We start from the raw sequence: 14,400 nt of genomic DNA, 5'->3' as shown, positions 1-14,400 counted from the left end.
GTACAAAGTTCTCCTGGTTCTACTCCTTTCACTTAGCACCAGTTCACAGAAGTCTTTTCAGGCTTCTCTGAAGTATTCCTGTTCATTGTTAATCATAGCACAATAGTATTCTATTACTTTCATATACCACTGCTTGTTCAGCCATTCCTCAACTGATGGGCATCCTCTTGATTTCCAGTTTTAGGCCACCACAAAGAGAGCTGCTATAAATATTTTTATACATGTGGGATCCCTTCCCAGAAGTGATATTGGATCAAAGGGTATGCATATTTTTGTAACCTTTTGGGCATAGTTCCAAATTGCTCTCCAAAATGGTTGGATCAGCTCATAGCTCCACCAACAACGAATTAGTGTTCCAACTCTCCCACATCTTCTCCAACATTTATCAACTTCTTGTTTTGTCAGGTTAGAGAATCTGATAGATGTGATGTGGTACCTCAGAGTTGTTTTGATTTGTGTCTCCCTAATCGATAGTGATTTAGAGCATTTTTTCATATGATTATAGATAGCTTTAATTTCTTCCATTGAAAGTTCCCTGTTCATAATCTTTGGCCATTCATCAACTGGGAAACAACTTCTATTCTTGTACATTTGACTCAGTTCTTTATATATTTCAGAAATGAGGCCTTTATTACAGACTAGTTGCAAAAATTCTTTCTCACTTTTCTGCTTCCTTCCTAATTTTGGTTGCAATGAGTTTGTTTCTGCAAACCCTTTTCAATTTAATGTAATCAAAATTATCCATTTTTCACTTCATAATGTACTGTATCTCTTGTTGGGTCATAAATTTCTCCATTCTCCATAAATCTGACAAATACACTATTCCTTGCTCCTCTAATTTGTTTACATTATCAATCTTTAGATTGAGATCATGAATCTACGTGGACTTTCTTGTGTACAGTGTCAGGCACTGGTTTATGCCCAGTTTCCACCACACAGTTATCCAATTTTCCCAGCAATTTTTGTCAAACAAGGAGTTTTTATCCCAGAAGCTGGGGTCCTTGGGTTTATCAAACAGTAGATTGCTATATTCATTAACTACTGTGTCTTGAGTACCTACACTATTCCACTGGTCTACTCCTCTGTTTCTTACCTGGTACCAAGTGGTTTTGATGATTGCTACTTTATAATATACTTTATAATACAACTTAAGATCTGGTAGAGCTAGGTCACCTCCATTAGTTCCCTTGATATTCTGAACATTTTGTTCTTCCAGGTGAATTTTTATATTATTTTTTCTAGCTCTAGAAAATAGTTACCTGGTAGTTTGATTGGTATGGTGCTGAAGAAGCAAATTAATTTAGGTAGAATTGTCATTTTTATTATATTAACTTGGTCTACTCATGAGTAACTGATGTTTTTCCACTTACTTAGATCTGTCTTTATTTGTGCAAAAAGTGTTTTGTAACTGTGCTCATATAGTCCCTGGGTTTGTTTTGGCAGGTAGACTCCCAGATACTTTATAGTGTCTACTGTAGCTTTAAATGGGATTTCTATTTCTTTCTCTTGCTGTTGGACTTTGTTAGTAATATATAGAAATGCAGATGATTTATGTGGGTTTATTTTGTAACTTGCAACTTTGCCAAAGTTGTTTATTATTTAAAGTAGTTTTTTACTAGATTCTCTGGGATTCACTAAGTATATCATCATATCATCTGCAAAGAGTGATAACTTCATTTCTTCTTTGCCTAGTCTAATTCCTTCAATTTCTTTTTCTTCTCTTATTGCTACAGCTAGTATTTCTAATAATATATTGAATAACAGTTGTGATAATGGACATTCTTATTTCACCTCCTCCCTTTTAAATCTTATTGGAAATGCATCTAGCTTGTCCCCATTGCATATAATGCTTGCTGATGGTTTTAGGTAGATACTGCTTATTATTTTATGGAAAGTTCCATTTATTCCTATTCTTTCCAGTGTTTTCAATAGCAATGGGTGTTGTATTTTGTCAATAGCTTTTTCTGCATCTATTGAGATAATCATGTGGTTTCTGTTAGCTTTGTTGTTGATATGATCAATAATGCTAATAGTTTTTCTAATATTGAACCAGCCCTGTATGCCTGGTATAAATTCTACCTGATCATAATGTATTATTCTCATGATAAGTTGTTGTACTCTTTTTGCTAATATCTTATTTAAAATTTTTCCATCCATATTCACTAGAGAAATTGGTCTATAATTTTCTTTCTCTTTTTTGGCTCTTCCTGGTTTAGGTATCAGAACCATATTTGCTTCATAGCAAGAATTTGGTAGGACTCCTTCACAATTTTCCCAAATAGTCTACATAGTAATGGAATTAACTGTTCTTTAAATGCTTAATAGAATTCACTTGTAAATCCATCTGGCCCTGGAGATTTTGTTGTGTTATTGCTTTTTAATCCATTCTGCTATCCACCTCCATTTTATGAGAGAATTCATCCAATTCACATTCACAGTTATGATTACTATCTGTGTCTTTCCCTCCATCCCCTTTCCCTTTATTTATGCTTTTAGTTCTCCCTTCTCCCTTCCCCTCCATGATAGAGTTTTAATTTTTGATCACTGCCTCCCTCAGTCTTCCCTCCTTCTTTCAGCACCCCTCCCTTTTAATCCCCTTTTGCCTTACTACTTCTTCCCTCCCTTTTAGCCTCTTCTCCCTTTTATTTCCCCCTTCCCCTCCTACTGGCTATAGAGCTAGTTGTAATTCTATACTTAACTAAATTTATACTTAACTGAATTCATTCAGATGAGAGTACCTCTCAAACAATGCTCGTTTCCCTCCCCTCTTTCCCTCTACTGTAATATATTTTTGTGCCCCTTCCTGTGATGGAATTTATTTTTTTCTGCTTCCTCCTTTTCACATCTCCCATTACAATCCCTTCACACCCTTAAATCACATTTTCATCACATCATTTAATTTATACCCACTCCCTCTATCTATGTGTATCCCTTTTACATTTCATAATAAATATACAATTCTCAAGATTAACAAGTGTCATCTTCCCTTATATGGATGTAAATAGCTTGCTCATATTGAGAAACAAGGTTTTTTTTCCCCCTCTTTACTTTTTTATGCCTCTCTTGAGAACTGCACTTGAAGATTGAATTTTCTGTTGAGCTCTGGCCATTTTATCAGGAAGGTCTGGAAATCCCTTATTTCACTGAATGTCCATCTTCTTGCCTGAAATATTATCCTCAACTTTGCAGGGTAATTAATCCTTGGTTGTAGTCTCAGCTCCTTTGCTTTACAGAATATCATATTCCAATTCCTTTGATCTTTTAATGCAGAAGTTGCAGGGTCCTGTGTGATCCTAACAGTAGCACCTTGATATTTGCATTGTTTCTTTCTGGCTTCCTGTGGTATTTTCTCCTTTACTTGATAGTTCTGGAATTTGGCAACGATATTCCTTGATGTTTTTATTTTGGGGTCCCTTTCAGGAAGTGAATGGTGGATTCTTTCAATGACTATTTTGCCTTCTGGATGTAGGATTTCTGGGCAATTTTCCTTGATGATTTCTTGTATGATACTGTCCAGGCTCTTTATTTTCATCATGGCTTTCTGGCAGATCAATATGCCTTGGATTTCTCTCCTGGATCTATTGTCCAGGTCAGTTGTTTATCCAATTGGATATTTTACATTTTCTTCTATCTTTTCATTCTTTAGATTCTGTGTGACTAATTCTTAATATCACCTAGATTCTACTTGCCCAGTTCTAATTTTTATCAAATTGTTTTCTTCAGTTAACTTTTACATCTTCTTTTCCATCTATCCAATTGTTCCTTTTAAGGAGTTATTTTCTCCAGTTAAGTTTTGTAGTTCCTGTTCCATTTGTCCAATTGTCCTTTTAAATTCTTCTGTGATTTCTTTTTTTCATATTTTTAAAGTTATTGGTCAGTTATTCTTCTATTTCTCTAATTTGGCTTTTAAAATCCTTCCTGAGATCTTCCAAGAAGGTTCTTTGTTCTTCAGACCAGTTCATATTCCCTTTTGAAGTTTCAGATGGGAGTATAGTCTCAATGCTGACCTCTTTGGTATTTGTATTTTGGTCTTTATTCCCATAGAAAGATTCTATGGTCTTTTCTGCTTTGCTTCTTACTCATGATAATCACCCTTTTCCTGTCTTTTAAAGTAAATCTCTGTGTCTGGGGCACAGGGGACTCTGTCCCACAGTTCTTGTGCCTAAAACTTGAGACTTTGTGTGCTGTGGCCTCTGGTTCTTTCAGCTAGAAGCTAAAATGCTGCAACTTACCTGGTCCTGAGCTGGTTGATGTTGGAAAGCAGAGGTCAGGTAAGGTGTTTTGGGGTTTCCCTGCAGTTACCCTGGATCTAGCTCATTAAGTGTGGGGGAGGGGTGGCCTGGCCATAGGAGGTCTCCTCTGCTGAGCTAGAGCATAGGCAAGCTCAGTAGTTGCTGATCCCATCCGTGCTAGTGTCTTCCCGATTCCCCTGGTGTGCTGAGGCATGCCTGTGGTCCTGGTGTTGGCAGTTGCTGGCTTCATTCCCCAGGGGCTCAGGATCTTCTCTGGTTTGTTTATGTGGGGCTGCCTGGGATAGCTCTGATCTTGCACTGGTCTCTTTCAGCCACAGCAAGAGGGATCCTCCTTAGAGATCATCCTAGCCCCACATGTTAAGAGTCTGTTTACCCCTTCAGCTGCTCCCACTATTCCAGGGTTTTTCTCAGGGAGATATTCTCTGGGGTCAAAGGTCAACAAGGGGAGGGAGATAGTAATTACAGATCACTCTGCCATCTTGGCTCCCAGAACCAGAAATCCCTCGATAACCATTTCATTTCTACCAGAGTAAATATCATTATACGCAAACTTATTTTAGAAATGCCACAAACCTTAAGCAGAATAACCTTATAGCAAAGATGATGGCAGAGAAAGATTCAGCTGATAGCTATTCATGAGCATAAGCTTTTATAATTCATCTGCTAGAGGAGAAATGGTTGGTAGGGTTTAAGAAAAGTTCCATGTTTACATTTTCACCCTACATTCAACTCTTCAAATTGAGCCTCAGAGAACCAACAGAATGTAGAGTTGGAAGGATCTTAGAATAAAGAATATTGAATGTTAAAGCCTTAGAGATCCTCTAATTGCCCCCTTCATTTTCAAAGGAGGAAACTGAAACTGAAGGAGGATAAATCACCTGTTTAAGATTACACAGTGAGAACTCACCTATCAGATTGGCTCCCATTACAAAACAAGAAAATTATAAATGCCGGAGAAAATGTGGGAAAATTGGAACACTAATGCATTGTTGGTGGAGTTGTGAACTGATCCAACAGTTCTGGAGCAATTTGGAACTATACCAAAGGTGTATAAAACTATGCATATCCACAATACCACTTATAGGTCTGTATCCTAAAGAGATCATAAAAATGGGAAAGGACCCACATATACAAAAATATTTATAGCTGTTCTTTTTGTGGTGGCAAAATAATTGGGCATTAAGGAGATACCCATCAGTTGGGGAATGGTATATGAATGTAATGTAACACTATTGTGCTATAAGAAATGATGAGTAGGAAGAATTTAGAAAAACCTGGAAAGATTTAATTGAACTGATGTTGAGTGAAGTGAGCAAAACCAGGAGAACTTTGTATACAGCAACAGCTGAGAATGTACAATGACTAATTTTGATAGACTTATCTCTTCTTAGCAATGCAAAGATCTAAGACAACTCCAAAGGACTCATGATGGAAAATACCATCTATATGCAGAAAAAGAACTATGGAGTCTAAATGCAGATTGAAGCATATTATTTGCTCTCTTTTTTCTGTTTTTCTTTATTTCTTCTTTCTCATGCTTTCCTCATTAGTTCTAGTTCTTCTTTACAACATGACTAATGTGAAAATAGGATCAATATGAATATATTTGTAGAGCCTATGCCAAATTACATGCTGTCTTGGGGTAGCAGAAGGAGAGAAATGGGGAGAACTTTTGGAACTCAAAACCTTATGATAGTGAATGTTGAAAACTAAAAATAAATTAATTATTTTTTAAAAAAAAGATTACACAGTGAATTAGTATTAGGGTGAGAAGTTAGACTCTAGATTTTCCAGCTCCTAGATTGTCTATGGAAAATCAACATGCTTATAGTGCTCCCATTACCACCAATCAATTTAGATCTACATTGACTAAAAGACCTTTATATTTTCTGAGTCCAATGCAAAACTGCATTCAAAATCATAAGGGTATAGTACATGAATGCTAGAAAGGTCTTTAGCACTTGTCTAAGAGAAGCACCATGGTTTAATATCAAAACTGCTAGACTTGAACTAGATTATCTCTGAGGTCCACTTCAGTTACAGAAGTATGGTTCTATGACTTGGTAACTAGAGAAACCCTGAACATTACATAATCATAATGACTAAGCTTGGCTCTAAAGAAGCAATAAGAAAATGCATTTCTCTTCTTTCTCTGCAGATATGGGAGACTATGGACGTGGTACATTGCATATGTTATCAAACTCAACTGAAGTCCTGAATGACTTTGCAGAACTGTTTGTTCTTGTTTTTTTCTCCTGTCCTGTCTATTCTCCATTATAGAAGAAAGAATTTCTTTAGACATTAATGTGATGAAAATAAAAATTTATTAGTTTTTAAAGAAGAAAAAGTTTCAATATAGTTGCTAGGCTCTATTTTACAATTCCTACTTCTATAACAAGCAGATGCTTTACAGAAAAACAAACACAAGACTCTGAGTCTAAGAGCCATTGACTGGGTTCTTAGCCTGACTGTGAAAGAAATATACTGCATGACTTTAGATAAGTCCCTTTGCCTTTCTGGGCCTCAGTTTCCTTATCTGTAAAGTGGAGGAGTTTCAATTAGAAGACCTATATCATCCCTTCTGGCTCTAGTACTGTAATATGCAGTCTATATTACCAGGAATCTACTTTCTGCATTAATCTCTTCCTTGTCTAAGTTCCTAAAGAAGACACCGCCTTTGCCACTCACATAAAATTTACCAGTATGCTCCATTATTTACCTCTCCTACTTCACTTAAAAGCTGTTAAGGGCAGAAAGAATGTCTCATGTCTCTTGGTATCCTTAGAACCTAAAACAGGGCCCTGTGTATTGTAATTGGTTTTGGTCAAGGTGATGATAAGGACAAATATTATGGTGATGACAATAGGGATGGTGGTTAGTGGTGATGAGGAACAAAATGGCAGAAATCATAATGGCTATAATTGTAAAGTTTAGAGGCATAAGAGAGAATTTAAAGAATGGTGATAATGATTACTTTTGAAGCATTTATTAAGCACCCGATAAATGTCAAGCCCTGTGCTAAGTACTGGGGATAAAAATAAGAACTAACACAGATAGTTTCAACCCTCAAGGAGTTTACATTCTCTTTACAAGATAGAATTCATGTTGCGGAATGGTGTACATGGAAGGAAGCTACATTCTAAGTAGTCATAGACATCATGAGTGGAACCAACAGACATAAGATTTGCATACCCTTTCTTTTCTTTCCCTCTCAATTTCAACTTGACTATACTTTGACTTTTAAAAGTTTTAATTAAGTCATTTTTCATAACATGGTCATACTGATCTTGGAGATCCTGAAAGGAGACAATTTGCAGTAGCTTCCTAATTGGCCTCTCTGATTTCAGTTCCTTCCCCTCGATCCATTTTTCACAAAACTACCTAGTTGATATCCCAAAATAAGAACAATAAGCAAACAATAATAACAACAAAAAACAGATTGGACTATGTCAGTCTAGTCCCTGACAGAAGAATCATCATGGATTCTTATTGCTTCCAGAAAAAAACAAATGAACAAAAAATACTGAGCCTGGCATTTAAGGTCCTTTACAATCTGATGCCTCCTTACTTTTCTAAATTTAGGTCGCATTACTTTCCTTTATGAATTTTCTATTCCAGTTAAAATGCCCTACTAACTAATCACCTACAGGACATTCCATATCCCACACCTGTCTTCGTGCTTTTACACTGGTCATCCCTTCTGTCTAAATTGTGCTTTCTCCTCACTTTTACCACTAAGAATCCCCAACTTCTGTTTTAAATCTCATTTCACCTTTGAATTAATAAACATTTTATTCTATTTCCCTCCTACCCATTACCAACTTAAAAAAAAATCTGTGGAATAAATACATATAGTCAAACAAAGTAAATTTCCATATTGTCCTTATCAAAAAAATATATACGTCTCATTTTGCCTCTTCAGTCTATTGCTTGTCTGTTAGGAGATACAAATATTCTAAAGAGATCAATGAAAAAGGAAAAGGACCCATACATCATACATATATACATGCATATATATACATATACACACATATACGTGTGTATATGCATATACATGTATGCATATACATTCATATACATTTATACTTTATATATGTTTTATATATATGTGTGTGTGTGCATGTGTGTGTATGTGTGTGTGTATATAATATGATTTTCAGTGGCAAAGAACTGGAAACAAAAGAGGCTTGCTATCAGCTGGCAAATGGATGAACAAATTATGGTACACAAATATACAGTCATCCATAGACATTTGTAGGTTTCACATTCCTGGTTTTGATTATTCCTGGATTGGCCATCAATAATCAAATGGGAATTTTCGGAAATTTGTGATGAACTTTGTATGCTTCTCTTGAGTCTTGTATTCTAAAAGTCAAATTTTCTATTCAGCTCTGGTCTTTTCATCAAGAATGCTGTAAAGTCCTCTCTCTCAATGAATGTACATTTTTTCCCCTACAGGATTATACACAATTTTGCTGGGTAGATGTTTCTTTGTTCTAATCCTTAGCTCATTTGCCCTCCAAAATATCATATTCCAAGCCCTCTGATCCTTTAATGTAGAAGCTGCTAAATCTCATGTTATCTTGCCTGTGACACCACAATACTTCAATTGTTTCTCTCTGGCTGCTTGCAGTATTTTCTCCTTGACCTGGGAACATTGCAATTTGGCTATAATATTCCTGAGAGTTTCCATTTTAAGATCATGTTTAGGAGGTGATTAATGAATTCTTTCAATATTGATTTGATTATTGTTCTCACACAAAATGAGAGATGAAGTAGATAGAGGGAAGAAGTAGAGAAAGGAGTGTGTGTGGTATTGAAAAAGATAGCAAGATGTTCATGCTGGCTAGGCCCTAATGTCCTAGAATTCTCCTGGATGGCCTTATTGGATGATTGGGGATTTATAGTGACAATGACTTTATTCATTCTCTAATCTAAGCAGGTCCACCAGAAGGGAAGAACTCAAATTTGAAAGAGATAAAATTTTTGGAGTGAGGGACAGGGTTACTGAAGGCCTGAGCCAGGAGGTTCATTATCCCTAGTAGAGAGAAGGAAGGAAATTGTAAGGAAGATGACCATGCTGATTAGATCAGGGTATCTCAACAGGTGGAGGAAACCAATGAAAGGTCATGATGGAGGTAATAGCAATGGTGATTATCGTGACAGCTGGTGGTATTGGAGATGTAGCAAGAATTGTAATGATGGGGTGGGGAGGAGATTATGTTGATGATATGAGTGATAGTGGGAAAAATAATGATTGTGATGATGAGGATGATGGTGGTAGTGATAATGATGATAGCAATGGATACAGTCTTTATGACTGAAGCTAGTAAAGACTATGGTGATAGTAGTGGTGATGAGGATGAGAGTAAGAATATTTGACATGTTGAGTATAATGATAATTATCAGGAGATTGAGGATGATGGCAATGGTGATGCTAGTGATAATAGTGATGACAACTAGTAGATTGTCTCCATAGAATAAAACTTTGTCTAATTTCATGTAGCATAGTACATGAAATAGTGGGTGCTTGTTGTATCTTTGAATTAAATTTGCTGAGTGATGAAAATGGTGATGATGAGGATGATGATAAGATCAGGGGAATTTGAGCTGAACATCACACTGTGGTGACAATGGTGATATAAGGGATAGAGCTACCATATAGTTAGAGAACTTCCTTGATTCCACTCTCTAATCAGTAAGAGAAAAAATGAGGAAAAAAAAGTCACTGCACATTGTCCAATTTGGGGTGGCTCTCATCCCGGACGAGTAATGAATTAAAGAGAAATCATCATATTGTTCAGAACACCCAAGACCAAAACAGTTATTAACCACAACTATCTCCCCCCTCTACCCCCCGCACCCTGGAAAAAAAGCCTCCAAAAGCTAACCCAGACAGTCCAGTAAGGAAACAAAAAGAGGGAATATAATGCCCTGTGTGAGCAGCCTGGTTATTAACAGCTCTACACAGAGAGACAGCAGCTTAACTCAAACATTCTTGTTGAAATGTAAAAAACAATTATGACATTCAATTATTCCATTAAGGGAAATTAACTATTCTTCTTCTTCTTTGAAAAGAGCAAAATAAAGCACAGGATCTGAATAATTAGGTCAGCAAAGAATTCTGAAGAAAAGATGTCTAGACTTCTATTTTCATTTAAAACGACAAGCAGGGTTGTATGTGTGTGAGTGTGTGAGCCTGTGTCTCAGTGTGTGTGTGTGTGTGTGTGTGTGTGTGTGTGTGTGTGTGTGTGTGTGTGTGTGTGTGTTTAAGAACTCCTTTGAATTCCCGGGGTGGTCACATTCATGCCTTTGCCCTGACAGGTATGGGAAAGTCTGGATCAAGATGTGGTATTCCCACTTTGATGTCGACGGTCACGCTCGGCTGCCATATGAGCTCTTTGGCTGCCATCAAGTCTGTTGTCGTGGGAGACCAGGTAAACCAGGGCTAGAACAGAATTCTGCTTTACAATCCCTTTGGCACTCAATTCATAGCACTGGTTTTAGAATTCTTCTTCCACCTCTCCATGTCCCCACACCATACACAAACACAAACACACACACACACACACACACACACACACACTCACACACACACACTTCTTGTATTCCTAGAAGGAATCTTTCCTTTTAGAAAATATCTACTTGATTTATATCATAAACAAATGAGTACTTTCAAAAGTGGAAAGGGACCTTAAAGATCACCTAGATTACATTTGCGTGTCATGGGCCCCTTGGGCAGTCTATGGAAGCCTATGAATCTCTTTTCAGAATTATATTTTGTTGCCTACATTGATAATTGAAGAAAATGGTAAATTTCAGTTAGAGGTTAGGGAAAATAAAAATGTATTATTTTCCCATCTAAATTCATAGACTCCCTAAAACCTATCCTTGTAGTCCTTAACAGTTGTGGACCCCAGTCAAAGAACTTCTGATCAAGAAAATCATACTCATTTGACAGAGGAGGGAACTGAAGTCCAGGGTCCAAAGTCATGGTACCACAGGATTGAAATACAAACTCAAGGCTCCTCAGCTCCAAATACTACATTACTTCAAAGCCCACTTATAAGTTCCTAGACTTTAGAACTGGAAGAAACCTTTGAAGTCACCTAGTTTGAACTCCCTGACACTCTCCCACACACATACACAAATGCTTCACTTGACAGATGAAGAAACTGAGATCTAGAGAGAAATGTCTGAGTCTACCTATGTAGTTCCTGCCACCATAATCATCCACAGATATGCATTCCCATTCTTACACATGGAAGTATATATTACCACCATCTGGGAGAGTGAAAAGAGTGCCAACTTTCAAGCCAAGATATCCAGATTCTAGTCCTAACTCTAACACGTGCTGCCTATGAAACTAAGCAAATTATACATGTTCTCAGTGTCTCTGGCTACATTCTGAGTCCAAGTTGTAGATTAGTTGTGACTACTTCCATTTGTGGAGGGCACATGGTACAATGGAAAGAACACTGGTCCCGAGAAAGAGGATCTGAGATTTAATCCTGGCTTTAATCCTTAGTATCTGTATGACTTCAGGTCATGACACTAAACTCCTCTAGACTGCAGTTTTGTCATGTTTAAATGAGGGAATTGGACTAGGTAACGTCTAATATCCTATTCAACTATAAATTTATAATCTTTTGATTCTTACTGGGATTTCCTTCAACCAAATAAAATCTTTGGCTTGGACCAAGGGGAGGAAAAAAAGATGATGGAAATTTCAACTATATGTATTACCCTGGCACTTTGGCAGTAAAGTATAACAGATTTTTCTATGTTTAAGCACCAATTACACATACACACACATACACACACACACACACACACACACACACATACACAATGGGACAATGGTGTTCCCAGAGTTCTGAGTCATCACTCAGGGGATGCAGCATGATATAATGGAAAAGACACCAAATTTATATTCTAGATGCTCTGGGTTCATATCCTAGCTCTATTACTTATAACATGTGGGACTTTGGGCAAGTCAATTCATTTCCCTGGGCCCCAGTTTTCTCATTTGTAAAATGAAAGGAATGATTAAATGACTCTGAGATCCCTTCCAGCTCTAGATATATGATCCTTTAGGTTCAAAGAAGCTCATCAACAAAAGTCTATCCAGCTAGAAATGAATTTTCCCCCCACAAGCAAATTATACCAAACACTTAAATAAAAATTAATTCTAATACCTATTAAACTATTTGGAAAAATAGCAGAGTCCTACAAAACTCATTTTATGACATAGAGATGGTTCTGATAGCTAAATTAAAAAGAGAAAAACAGAAAGAGAAAACTAGAGACCCATTCCCCTAATGAATATTCATGTAAAAATGTTAAATAAAACACCAGCAAGAAGACTACAGCAATATATCACAAAAGTCATACATATGAACAGGTAGGATTTCTACCAGGAATGTAGGATTGGTTCAGTATTAGGAAACAATCAGCTTCATAGACCACATCAATAACAAAACCAACAGAAGTCAGATGATCATCTCAATATGACAAAATCCAACACGCATTCCTGTTAAAAAAGACTAGAGAGCATAGGAATAAATGGAGCATTCCTTAAAATGAGAGGTAGCATCTATCTAAAACCATCAACAAGCATAACCTAGAAGTCTTCCAGCAAGGTCAGGAGTGAGGCAAAGAAGTCCATTAACACAACTATTATTCAGTATTGTACTATACATGCTTGCTATATCAAAAAAGACAAGAAAAAGAAATTGAAGGAATTAGAAGAGTCAGTGAAGAAACAAAACTATTTCTCTTTGTAGATAATATGATGATATACTCAGAGAATCCTAGAAAATCAACTGAAAAAGCTAGTTGAAACAATTAACAACTTTAGAAAGTTGTAAGATTTTAAATAAACTCACATAAATCATTAGCATTCCTATATATATCACCAATAAAATTCATCTGGAAAAGACTGAAAGAGAAGTTCTGCTTAAAATAACTATAGACAATATAAAGTACTTGCGAGTCTACCTGTCAACACAAACCCTGGGATTATATGAACACAATTACAAAACACTTTTTACACAAATAAAGAATATCTAAACAATTGGAGAAATATTAATTGTTCATAGGTAGGCTAAGCCTACCTATTGTTATTATATATTGTATTATAACTAAGTATAATATAAATATAAATTCTATATAAATTAATTTATTTATTCAACACTATACCAAACTACAAAAAAATTGTATAGAGCTAGAAAAAATAGCAAAATTCATCTAGAAGAACCAAAGGTCAACAATAGCAAGAGAATCAATAAAAAAAAATGTTAAGGGAGGCAGCCTAGCAGTACCAGATTTCAAACCAAATTACAGAGTAGTAATCATCAAACCAATCTAGTACAGATTAAGAAATGGAGGGTTACATCATTTAATAGATTAAGTACATGATTCATAGTGGTAAGTAGTTATTACAATCCCATGTTTAACAAGCACAAAAATCCAAGCTTTTGGAACAAGAACTCATTATTTGATAAAAATTGCTGGGAAAATTGGAAAACAGTTTGGCAGAAACTCGATATAGACTAACATAACATACCATATACTAATGTAGGCAAAATGCATACATAATTTAGACATAAAGGGTGATATCATAAGCAAGTTAGGGGAGCATGGGAAATTTTAACTCTCAGATCTACAGATAAAAGAAGAATTTATGACTTAACAAGAGATAGAGATGGGAAGTAAATGGATAATTTTGACTACATGAAATTAAGAAGTTTTTGAACAAACAAAATCAATGCAACTGAGATCCAAACAAAATCAAGAAACTGGGTGAGTGGGTGGGGGCAAAATTTATAACAGGTTTCTCTGATAAAGGCCCCATTTCTTAAATTTATAGGGAACTGAGTCAAATGAATAAATATGTGAGTCATTTCTCAGTTGATAAATGGTCAAAGGATATGAATAGTCAGTTTTCAGAAGAACAAATGAAAACTATCTATAGAAATATGAAAAAAGTGTTCTAAATCACTACTGATTAGAGAAATGCAAATTAAAACAAATATGAGGTTGGCTAATATGACAGAAATGGTTGAAGGGATATAAGAAACTTGGGACACTAATGCCTTGTTGATGGAATTGTGTACTGATGCAACCATTTTGGAGAACAATTTGT

Source organism: Notamacropus eugenii, chromosome 1, assembly GCF_028372415.1.
Source record: "Notamacropus eugenii isolate mMacEug1 chromosome 1, mMacEug1.pri_v2, whole genome shotgun sequence".
Lineage (NCBI taxonomy): Eukaryota > Metazoa > Chordata > Mammalia > Diprotodontia > Macropodidae > Notamacropus > Notamacropus eugenii.
The sequence above is the reverse complement of the archived record's forward strand: the minus strand, read 5'-3'. Positions refer to the sequence as shown.